The 11,893-nt window shown below is 42.0% G+C and overlaps 1 protein-coding gene across 10 annotated transcripts in view; it reads right to left on the reverse strand.

Moving 5' to 3' along the window:
• Positions 1-4,757, reverse strand: part of EHBP1 (EH domain binding protein 1) — a 399,042-nt gene extending 394,285 nt beyond the window's left edge. For 9 of the 10 annotated variants that reach the window (XM_058429086.1, XM_058429083.1, XM_058429080.1 and 6 more), the window contains exon 1: positions 4,552-4,733. The gene's annotated coding sequence lies outside the window, so the exon portion shown is untranslated. Of the gene's footprint in view, positions 1-4,551 lie in introns of all 10 variants that reach the window. The other variant, XM_058429082.1, reaches the window with a different exon arrangement.
• Between the last annotated feature and the right edge of the window lie 7,136 nt (positions 4,758-11,893).

Genomic DNA, 11,893 nt, shown 5'->3' on the forward strand with positions numbered 1-11,893 from the left:
AAAATTATAACTTTTAATAATAAAGACCAGATCCTGAAAAAAATGAGTTGAATAATAATAGCTATTTTGGAACTCAAATAAACTAATGTATATGAATACACTCTATAAACTCTAAAGTACTAGTTACTGTTATTATTCTCTAATGCTGGACCTAGGTTATAAATCAAAAGGGGAAATAAAACACACCCTATAAAAAGCTTCTGCACAGCAAAGGAAACATTAACAAAGTGAAGAGACAACCCACAGAATGAGAGAAGAGATTTGCAAACTACTCATCTGACAAGGGATTAATAACCAGAATATATAAAGAACTCAGACAACTCTATAGGAAAAAGTCTAATAATCCTATCAAAAATGGACAAAATATTTGAATAGACATTTCTCAAAAGAAGATATACAAATTGCAAACAGGTATATGAAAAAATTTTCAACATCATTGATCATCAGAGAAATGCAAATCAAAACTACAGTGAGATATCATAATCTTACACCAGTTAAAATGGCTTTTATCCAAAAGTCAGGCAATAACGAATGCTGATGAGGATGTGGAGAAAAGGGAACAGGTACGCTATTGGTGGGAACATAAATTAGTACAACCACTGTGGAGAACATTTGGAGGTTCCTCAAAAAAACTTAAATAGAGCTACTATATGATCCAGCAATCCCACTGCTAAGTATATACCCCAAAGGAAGGAAATTAGTATATCAAAGAGTTATCTGTACTCCCATATTTATTGCAGCAGTGTTCACAATAGCCAAGATTTGGAAGCAACCTAAGTGTCCATCAACAGATGAATAAAGAAAATGTGGTAGTTAATCACAATGGAGTACTATTCAGCCAAAAGAAAGAATGAGATCCTGTTATTTGCAACAACATGGTTGGAACTGGAGGTCATTATGTTAAATGAAATAAGCCAGGAACAGAAAGACAAACTTTGCATGTTCTCACTTATTTGTGGGAGGTAAAAATTAAAATAATTAAACTCGGAGAGAGTATAAGGATGGTTACCAGAGGCTGCAAAGGGTAGTGGGGTAGGTGGGGGGAAGTGGGGATGGTTAATGGGTACAAAAAAATAGAAAGAATGAATAAGATCTAGTATTTGTTAATGTAACAGTGTGACCATAGTAAAAAATAATTGTACATTTAAAAATAACTAGAAGAGTATAATTGGCTTGTTGTAACACAAAGGATAAATGCTTGAGGTGGTGGACACATTTACCCGACGTGATTATTATGCACTGCATGCCTGTATCAAAATAGCTCATGTAACCCACACATACTTACACCTGTTGTATACCCATAAAAATTAAAAATTAAAATTAAAAAATTTTAAAACCAACTTGCTTGGGGGGGAAATGACAATGAATATTACTTATATTACTTTTACTGTATTTCCCTTTCCTTACTTGACATGGGTCTTTGAAATGCTGTATTCATCTACTGTTTTGGCTTTATTCGTCAAAGGTTTTTTGTCTGTTTGTTTTGAGACAGGCTTGCTCTGTCAACCTGGCTAGAGTGCAGTGGCACAATCACAGCTCAGTGTGGCCTCAACCTCCCCGGTTCAAGTGATCTTTCTCTTTCCCTTTGCCCCCCAGCTCTACCTGTCCCTCCCCGACCACTGCGAGAATGTGCCACCACGCCGAGCTAAGTTTTAAATTTTTTGTAGAGACAAAGTTTCACTATGTTGCCCAGGTTAGTCTTGAACTCCTGGGCCCCTGCCTTGGCCTCCCAAAGTGCTGGCATTATAGGCATGAGGAACCACACCTGGCTATCCTTCAAAGGCTTCTATATTAGAGATCTTTATCCCCTTATGCTCATGTTAAGAACTGAGAAAAACAATGATTGCTGTAGACTTGCTCATCCATAACTTAACGAAGCAAGTTATGGCACTTGGCCATAGCCCTTGGGAATTTAAATTCCATTGACTGGTGGAGGCCCTTTAAGAAAAAAAAAAAGTAATATGGTTTCTGCCTGCTTTTCCAGCAAAACAATGGCTTGGTCTTTTGTGGCTTGATAAATCCCTAGAAAACGAAAATAATAAAGCTTATATAATTTGACAACCCACATGTAGGAATTTCCCAGCTACACAGTCCCGCAGGATCACAGCTGATGTGTCAAAGACACAGGCTAACCCGTGGCTCTATTCATACCAAATAAACAGTCCCCCAGAGGGAGTCAAATTAGGTAACCATCGCTGGCCATTTTTAAAATGTAAATTCTGAAAGGAATATGGCAATTCAGTCAGCAAAACTGTGTCTGTGAAATAAAGCACAATGTCAGGTCATCTCCCTCAGTAGTTACTAGGCAAGAAACTGAAATGAGTAACTTTTAAAAGCCAAATGAAATATTTTACATCTGTATCTTCAGTGATATCTTACTAGTCATTAAGGTTTACTTTAAGATAATTATCACTTTATAAAATGGGCCATGTACAATGATTAACTATGGTGTAAAGCTTATAAGAAAGTATTCATAACCATGCTTTTTGAAGAGGGCAGCTCTATTTTGGCCTGCTTAATTAAGAAACTTTTAATTCTTAATAATAACAAAGCCGGGTGCAGTGGCTCACACCTGTAATCCCAGCACTTTGGGAGCCCGAGGCTGGCCGGCTACTTGAGCTCAGGAGTTCAAGCCCAGCCTGGGCAATACGGTGAAACCCCTTCTCTACCAAAAAATAAAAAAAAATTGGGGGCCATGGTGGTACGCACCTGTGGTTCCAGATACTTGAGAGGCTTAAGTGGGAGGACCACTTGAGTCCAGGAAGTGGAGGCTGCAGTAAACCAAGATTGTGCCACTGCACTCCAGCCTGGGTGATAGAGTCACGACCCATCTCAAAATAATAACAACAATAATAATAATAACTAGACAATTTCCTTCTGCATAGATTCAAACTCAAAGATTCCCAGGACAGGAAGATACCTCTCCATGGGTTCTTCCTTCTATGTGGCCTTTTTTTGCAGCATTGAAAATTTTTTTCTTGGGAGTATTTCAAGAAACAGAAGAAAGGCCTTATTTTGTCCCTAGGCTTCCTTTTTTCCCCATGTTCTAACTTTGCCAAAAATGGAAACATACTATTTGGCTCTCCTCAAAGTTTCAAGACTATTTCAATGCCTTTTCAATATCCTTAGTATATTCAGCCATTTTCTGTGGTTGGGAGCAGGAGGTTGTCACCTTCAGTATATTCACAAAAAGCAGTACTCTAGGACTTTCTAGAGTACCTCAAGGGCCATGACTTGCACATATAGACACTTTAAAGTCACTTAGTAAAATGCATTCTGTAGAGGCAGATGAATTACAAACAGGTTCCTCTTCCCTGGCACTAGGGTTCATGGTCAGTGAAGGACAGCTGGGTACCTGGAGGGGCACTTTTTCACAGGGCACAGACTACCCTACAGGCTGCTCTGGAGACATGCTCACTTTTAATGGCTCCTTTCTAAGCATGCCTGAGGCCACAGTTACCTGAAAAGAGACGGTAGGCATCATTTCTTCAGCACCAGAAATCTCTCCAGTTTCTGCCTCCCAGGTTTCCTTCAAATGTTCACTCTCTTCTGTTCTCTCTAGTTCTCTCCATCCCACTGAAATCCCACTGAAAGGAACTAAAGTTCTCCCTCTCTGGCCAGTAATTCTCAAACTTTTTTGACCGAGGTTAACCTAGGTCAGCAGAAGGCTCTTAAGATTTGGCTGGGTATGGTGGTTCACACCTGGAATCCCAGTGCTTTGGGAGACGGAGGCAGGAGAATCATTTGAGGCCAGGAATTTGCGATCTGCCTGGGCAACATAGCGAGACCCTGTCTCTAAAAATAAAAATTAAAGAAAGGCTCTAAGACTCATATACTCCAGCCCTTCCTGCTTTTTTTCTCAAAAAGTTCTCGATAACAATAAACTGTTGCTGCACAAACACACTTTGTGAGGATTATGTGAATATCTGCTTTAGCAATATTCATTTGGATGATTCCTATGTGTACTACAATCCATATTTGGTTTAAAGTTTTATCATAGGAAACTTATAGGTCATAAATTGTGTCAACTTATACAGGCATCACTATCCTACTGTAGGGTTAACCAAACAACCCACTTCAAACAACATAGAGGGTGATGAAGGTAAATGAAATGTAATTTATAATTAAAAAGCAGGAATAGAAACCACCAAAAAGCACAACCAACTCGATACAGCACTGATGCTAATATAAAGCAAACTTCCCCCAAATTGAGGATATTTCAACAATCTGCTCATGCATGTTTTTAGTGGGAGCTCTTCAAATATTGCCAAGTATTGCCTGGCAGCCAGGTGAATGCTCAGGTAAGCCCCCAGTAAACTCTAGTTACGTGCTAAATTTTTATTTATGAATATGAAATACTACTATTAACAACTCAGCAGTTATTAAGTAGCTTTTAGACACACACATACACACACACACACACACACACACACACACACACACGAAAATCTAGGTTATCAAGGACCATTTGCTAGTAAGATCCAAAGAAAAGACATATTTGGGGATGCTTCTAGAACATTAGGAGGATGCTTGTGGTCTACCAGTTCATACCTTGAAAATCACTGGTTAGGTGGTTGTCTTGGCTTTTTGATTCGGCTTCTTGAGATGCACAGTCACCTTTTCTGATTCTCAAATTGCTGCTAAAGGGGCATCCTAACCTTGTGTCGCAGCAAGCAACCCAGTTCTGCCATGACTTGGACCTCCAAATCTCCAGTCTCTCGCTGGAGTCTCTCTTTGGGGAGGGAGAGTCAGATGTTACCCACTAACTGGGGAGCCTCCCAGTTAACACCCTGGAGTATCTGTGATGACATAATGGGAGGCCTTGAGTGATACATGGTGGAGGGAAGTCAGAAGACCTGGTCACAGACCACCTCTGCCTTGCCAGCTGTTTGACAGCAGGCAAATCACCTCAATTGTCAGCTCACATTTATCCTCTGAAAAATGAAAACACAGCATGCACTGATAGCAACATTTTGGTCAGTCATGGACTGCATAATACAGTGATCCCATAAGATTATAATACTGTATTTTCACTGTATCTCTTCTATATTTAGATACACAAATATTTGTCATTGTATTACATTTGCCTACAGTATTCGGTATACAAATATGGTGTATAGGTGTGTAGCCATGGACTATACCATATAGCCAAGGTGGGTAGTAGGTTTGTGTGAGTACCCTCTATGATGTTTATAAAATGACAAATGGCCTAATGATGTATTTCTCATGACTTATCCACACTGATAAGCAAAGCATGACTGTAACAATACCAACCTCATAGATCTCTTGTGAAGATCAAATGAGATAATGTAAGTGATAAATAAATAAATCCATTTATAAAAGCATTATCTGTTATTGTTGCAGAGAGGAAATGTTCACGCAAGCATCTTGACTGTTCTATTTACAAAGTATGCCTGAAATTAGGGTTGCAATCATTTATAATAATGACAAACAATCCAAACTGTCAACCATGAAGGTCAAATTCAAAGACTGCACAGGCCCTACAAACTATTGAGAAAGAGTTGAGAATTCCTGATTCCACAAGTACATGTCTCAGTGATCCTGAATCCCTTTCTTTTTTTCCTTCTCATGGCTTGGATAGCAGGACTTAATTCAGATTAATTCCAAACACTAGAAATGAAGGTTGGTTTTTTCTTTTTTCTTTTCCTTCATCCCACGTGAGTTTCAGAGCTCCAAGAGGACAGTGGCTGAGGAATGCTAGGAATTCTTCCTTCCACCCAGTCAGGAATGTGTCCTGCCTAGGGAACTTAGAAGGAATGTGAGGGCTGCCAGATAAGCCCCAGCTCTTGAAGCAGTCAGAGCAGGGGACTGTGGACTTATTACTGGAAAGAGCCCTCCTCTAGAATCAGGCCCTCCTCAACACCCCCAAGAGGCTGCTCTTAGGCTGACAGTGGAGGCAGGAGCTGGTGATGCAGGAATAAGCTCTGCAGCCAGTAAGTGAAGAGACAGCTCAGCTGGATGTTTGAAACAAAGAACGGCAGTGTTTTTAGTCTTTGGGGAAAGTACATGGTCATGGTATATGGCAGAGGATTTTTTTTATTGCAGAGGATTTTTTGGATCAACACATATATGGGCTTGAACATGGGCTCTGCCATCTGCCAATTAGCTGCATGACTGGGGTTAGACACTCTGTGATAATAACAGTACCTACTTCTTATGGTTGTGGGCAAATTGAATAAAATAATGTACATAAAATACTTCTCACAGTGCCTCTCCATAATTTTGGGCTATAAAGCCTATTTTTACATGACTAACTTTTAAAGAGTCTTGATACCCTGCATTTATTCAAAGTGTTATAGTATACAATGTGTTTTCATATTTGTTACCTTTTTTTAATTGCATTAAGCAATGGTATAAACTTGAACACTCTTGGGATGGTTTGTAGATATGTTACTCTTTTGGAACAAATAATAAGATGTCAGCTTTGGCAGTTATCGCAGGGCCTCATCTTAGCTCTTACCCACACCTTGCCCCTGTCACGGTTTTTTCAGGGAGCTGCCAGTCACAGGCAGGCTGCTTTTCTCAAGCACACTAGCATTGAACCAGTGTAGCCACTCTCACCCAGGCAATAGTGGGAGCTTGGAAGAAGTTGTTCTTAAAAGTCAGAGAGAGGCTCAAAGACTTCAGGGGTTCTGTCAGGTAAGGTTGCCCTCAAGCAGCCTCTGGAACAGCCAGCCTGCCTATCTGATCCCCTCAAGCCTGGGTCTCAAAATTTTCCATGAGTTGGAGAAGATCTGTCCTGCACCATGCCCCTAACAGGGTTTTCCTTGCCTGCTGCTTTGCTTCTGCCAATCTTCCTGGAAAAAGGGTTGGGGAGGCAGGACTCTATCTATCTTAACCCTTTCTTGTTCAGACAAGAACTCCTGGAACAATGTTGCTCTTCAGTGTGACCATGATGCTTGGCATTCCTGAGGTCATGGCACTGCTTCACCTCCCTGGACCCTGAATTTGGACTCATACAATTAGATAGAACCTGTTGAGTCTTTCTATAGACTTGATCTTGGATTTTCAGCTTCCTCCTAGTGGGGATGACGATGCAGCTCTGACCTATTGCCTAAAGCCACTATGAACTTCCTGGAAACTCTTTCTTCCCCAGCCTAGGTCCCTCTGTAATATCAGCCATAGACTCTAGACATGGAGCCTCATGTCCAGCTGGGAGCAAACTTAATCCTACACTGACTGCCTTAATGCTTCTAGGGTGGTTCCTATATGCCATTTACCTCCCACTCTGTAAGTCTAAGAGAAATTTCAACCTTTATTGGTAGTAAGGACACATTGTTTTTTTGGGGGAAAACACACGAAACCATTGCTTTTATTGATCTTCTTGAATTTCTAAGGGCATGACAAGCTGGGACCACAGCTCTCTTGAGTTGGCAGGGAGGCTAGTGAGTGAGGGCCAGGCCCAGTCTTGTGTGTAGGGGCTCAGGATGGAGTTTGGAGGAACTTTCCTGTATGAGAATCTGGACCTGGGACAAGGGTCTAAAGCAGAGTCTAAAGGATGCAGCCAGCTGTCTTATGGTGTGATCTTTGCTAGTGAAAGGCAGAAGATATTCAAAGGTATGATTAGACTGGGGGTAAGGGATGAATGGAGGTTGCCTACATGTGGCCGGGCTCCAGACAGAAGGCTTGTTCATGGGAGCAGGATCCAGGCTGAATAGGTGAAGACAGACAGAACACTAGGGCTCCCATTACTAGCTAAAGTTGTGAGCAGGGTCAGGCATTCAACAACACATTTTAAAATACAGCATCAGGCAAATGTATACCTGATGCTGAGAGTAGCTTGAGCACCAGTCTACATTTCTTCCTCATACACCCTCTCCTGATTATTTGTCTGCTTTGCCTGCCACTCATGACCATGATTGGTTTGCTGCCCCTCCTAAAATATTCAAACCCTGTAGCTGCCTTCAGCTTTGCCTGACAACTACCCTCCACCCCACTCTACCTTTGCTTCTCATCTCTGGATATAATGTTTACTCTAGGATGTTTCACGTGCCCTAAACCCATCATTTCCCCCTTGAATCTACTGCTCCTCCAGTCTTCCCTGTTTTACTGACTGACACTGAAGCTAGAGAGCCGAGGGTTATCATAGTCTGGTCGTACCTCTCTGTCCACCATGTGCATTATCACTCTGGTGATTAGCCCATCTCTATTCCACAATGCTCTTGGGCTGTGGTAGACATCACCAGTGCCTACCTATATCCAATTCTTCATTTCTTCCTGGGCACACAAGAGACTCTACTTCCTGACCCACTTCCAGTTAGGCAGAGCCATAAGACTAGTTTGGGCCAATGAAATGTGAATGGAAATTCATTTATTATTACTGGTCTAAGGCGGTGAAAAGCTCTTTCTTGATTCTCTTTATCTGAGACTTTTCTCTTCTACTGTTGTGTTGAATGCAGAGAGGTTATATTGAGGTGGTAGAATCACCGAATCAAAGAAGCCTGGATAGCAGTCATGGAGGGTGGCTGCCTTGGAGAGATGCTTAGACCTGCAGCAGATGCTGCATGATTAAGAAATAAACTTTTGTGTTAAGCCACTCAGATGGGATCATTTACTACTATAGCATAATCCAGTTCATCCTGACTAGTACAATCACGAAAGCCTGTTGATTCTACTACCTCATATTATTTGAATCAACTTCTCCTCTACAGCATCTCTGCTGCTGTAGCTCAGGACCTCAACATCTCCCACCAGGACTAGTGGAAAAGTTTTAAAACAGTCTCCTCGCCTCCAGTTTGACATTCCTCGGACTCAGTCTCCAGACACACTAGAATGGTCCTTGTATAATTCAAATCTAATCATGTATCTTGGGTTACCCTGCTTTGTTGGCTTCCTGACAGTGGCATGATGAATAGTGCCACATGACAGGGCTTCTCTCCAGCCAGCCTCATCTCCCATCTCTCGTCTCCTTCCATTTTATAACCAGCAATACTCAAATGTTTGTGATTTCCAGAATAATCCATGTTGTTTCATGCTTCCATGCCTTTGTTCATGCTGTTCCATTTATCTGAGACATCTTTATATACCCTTCACTCTCTTCTTTGCCTGGCTAACTCCTATTCTTCCAGACTATGTTCTAAAACCACCTTTACTGAGAAGGTTTACTGCTGGACTTAATATCGCTCCTTCATACTCTCATGGCATCATCTGCACGTGAATGAACACATTATAGTGCATCTGATTATTGGTCTGTCTCCCCTGTGAGAGTATAAACTTGACTAGGTTAATACCGGTTAGACAGTGGGTGCTCAGTTGTAGGAAAAGCTGAGGTAATGAGATTCAATGATGATGCAGACATTCAGGGATCATCTTTGGATACAGATCCCCAGGATGATGGACTGTGATGTACACCTGAAAGTTCTGGCCTGAGAGCTTCATCACTGAGGTGGGCCTCTAGGTCTGACAAGAGTGGGGATGGAGGTTCTGACTTCATAACAAGCTTAACGAATGGTAGGCCCAAGGAATTATTAATTTTCTACCCTAGTCAAGATTAGCTCAAGAACTGAAGAAATATTACATTGAATGGGAACTGTGAAGAGACATTACCTTGAGAAACAGGTAAGGCAGAAGCAGAAGAAAGAAGGTAGGACCTGATATAATCTTTTTTGAGATGGAGTCTTGCTCTGTCACCCAGGCTGGAGTGCAGTGGCACAATCTTGGCTCACTGCAACCTCTGCGTCCCAGGTTCAAGCGATTCTCCTGCCTCAGACACCTGAGTAGCTGGGAATACAGGCACCTGCCACCATGCCTGGCTAATGTTTATATTTTCAGTAGAGACGGGGTTTCATCATGTGGGCCAGGCTGGTCTTGAACTCCTGATCTCAAGTGATCTGCCCACCTCAGCCTCCCAAAGTGCTAGGATTATAGGCATGAGCCACCGCACCCAGCCATAACCTTATAATACCATTGACACGCTTTCTAGATTAGGCTTAGGGAGCAATCACACAGTTTGGCTTTCTTGAACTACTATAATAATAAATGCAGTATATTCTTACTATTCGTGATAGTTGGAAAAAAAGTTATGTTCTATAAAGTCACTGAGAACACTGATTAGCAAATAGTGAGCCAACACCCCTAGGGAATATAGAGGATTAGATTCCTGCAAGCCTCTTGTGACATTTTTGTTAACCAATCAATACATAATCATGTTTTATGTGTGTTTCTGTTTAAAGATGCCTTGTTTACTTTAATATATATTGTTGATTAACATTGAACTCATGGCCAACAACACCATAACTCATGCCTGAACAAAGCTTATCTAACACATATTTTCTCTGTAAGGTGATTTTTGTGCTTAGGAACACTAGATAGCACTTTAGCACTACACTTGGGGTCCATCTTAAAAAGCAAAATCGGCTGGGCTCAGTGGCTTACGCCTGTAATCCCAGCACTTCAGGAGGCCAAGGTGGGTGGATCACTTGAGGTCAGGAGTTCGAAACCAGCCTGGCCAATATGGTGAAACCCCGTCTCTACTGAAAATACAAAAATTAGCCAGGCGTGGTGGCAGACACCTGTAATCTCAGCTACTCAGGAGGCTGAAGCAGGAGAATCACTTGAACCTGGGAGGCAGAGGTTGCAGTGAGCCAAGATTGTGCCACTGCACTCCAGTCTGGGCAACACAGCAAGACTCCATTTCAAAAAAAAAAAAAGCAAAACTATCAAGAAAAATACAAATGTGAAAAACATGGCATTAAATAGACTGCAAAAAGGACACTTGTTTACAGGATGAGAGCTGGAACAAGAATGCACAGCATCACCTTGATTAACCTCAGCTGGGAATGTGTATGTCAGATGACTCAAATTTTTCACTGCTCTGTGCATGTCCATGAATGACAATGAAAGCACCATGAGTGTTGATTTTGGGGTTACAAATAACTTTTTTTTTTTTCTGAGACGGAGTCTCACTCTGTCGTCCAGGCTGGAGTGCAGTGGTGCGTGATCTCTGCTCACTGCAACCTTCGCCTCCTGGGTTCACGCCATTCTCCTGCCTCAGCCTCCCGAGCAGCTGGGACTACAGGTGCCCGCCACCATGCCCGGCTAATATTTTTTGTGTGTTTTTCGTAGAGACGGGGTTTCACCTTGTTGGCCAGGATGGTCTCGATCTCCTGACCTTGTGATCCACCCCCCTCGGCCTCCCAAAGTGCTGGGATTACAGGCGTGAGCCACCATGCCCGGCCCACAAATAACTTTTAGTGTGTAGGCAAATCCCTAAATATGAAATCCATGAATAATAAGAATCTACTGTAGCTTCAACACCTACCACGTGGCTTTGAGCTAGGTGCTTTACAAATACATATGTTGCCAAGTTTACCAACTTTTCATTCTTCAATGAGTGAGATGACATAGAGTTAATAAGATGAGCATATCCTTAAATGCATAGGCTATCACCATTGAAACAAATAGGACTTTCTAGTAAGATTAGTGTCACACAATATTTATTTATTTATTGAGACGGAGTCTGGCTCTGTTGCCCAGGCTGGAGTGCAATGGCACAATCTCAGCTCACTGCAACCTCCGCCTCCTGGGTTCAAGCGATTCTTGTGCCTCAGCCTCCCAAATAGCTGGATTACAGGTGCCTGCAGCCGTGTCCCGCTAATTTTTGTATTTTTAGTAGAGACAGGGTTTTGCCATGTTGGCCAGTCTCGTCTTGATCTCCTGACCTCAGGTGATTTGCCTGCCTTGGCCTCCCAAAGAACTAGTGCTGGGATTACAGGGGTGAGCCACTGCACCTGGCCTCATACTATATTTACATTAAGCTAATGCATGCATTAGTGGGGTTGAAACTTGTAATAGGCTAGGCTTCTGCTCCTTTGGGAAAGTTCTGAGCTCTTCTAGAAAACTAAGAATACATTGCACACTCAGCAACAGAGCT

This window comes from Hylobates moloch, unplaced genomic scaffold, assembly GCF_009828535.3.
Source record: "Hylobates moloch isolate HMO894 unplaced genomic scaffold, HMol_V3 SCAFFOLD_15, whole genome shotgun sequence".
In the NCBI taxonomy this organism is placed as follows: domain Eukaryota; kingdom Metazoa; phylum Chordata; class Mammalia; order Primates; family Hylobatidae; genus Hylobates; species Hylobates moloch.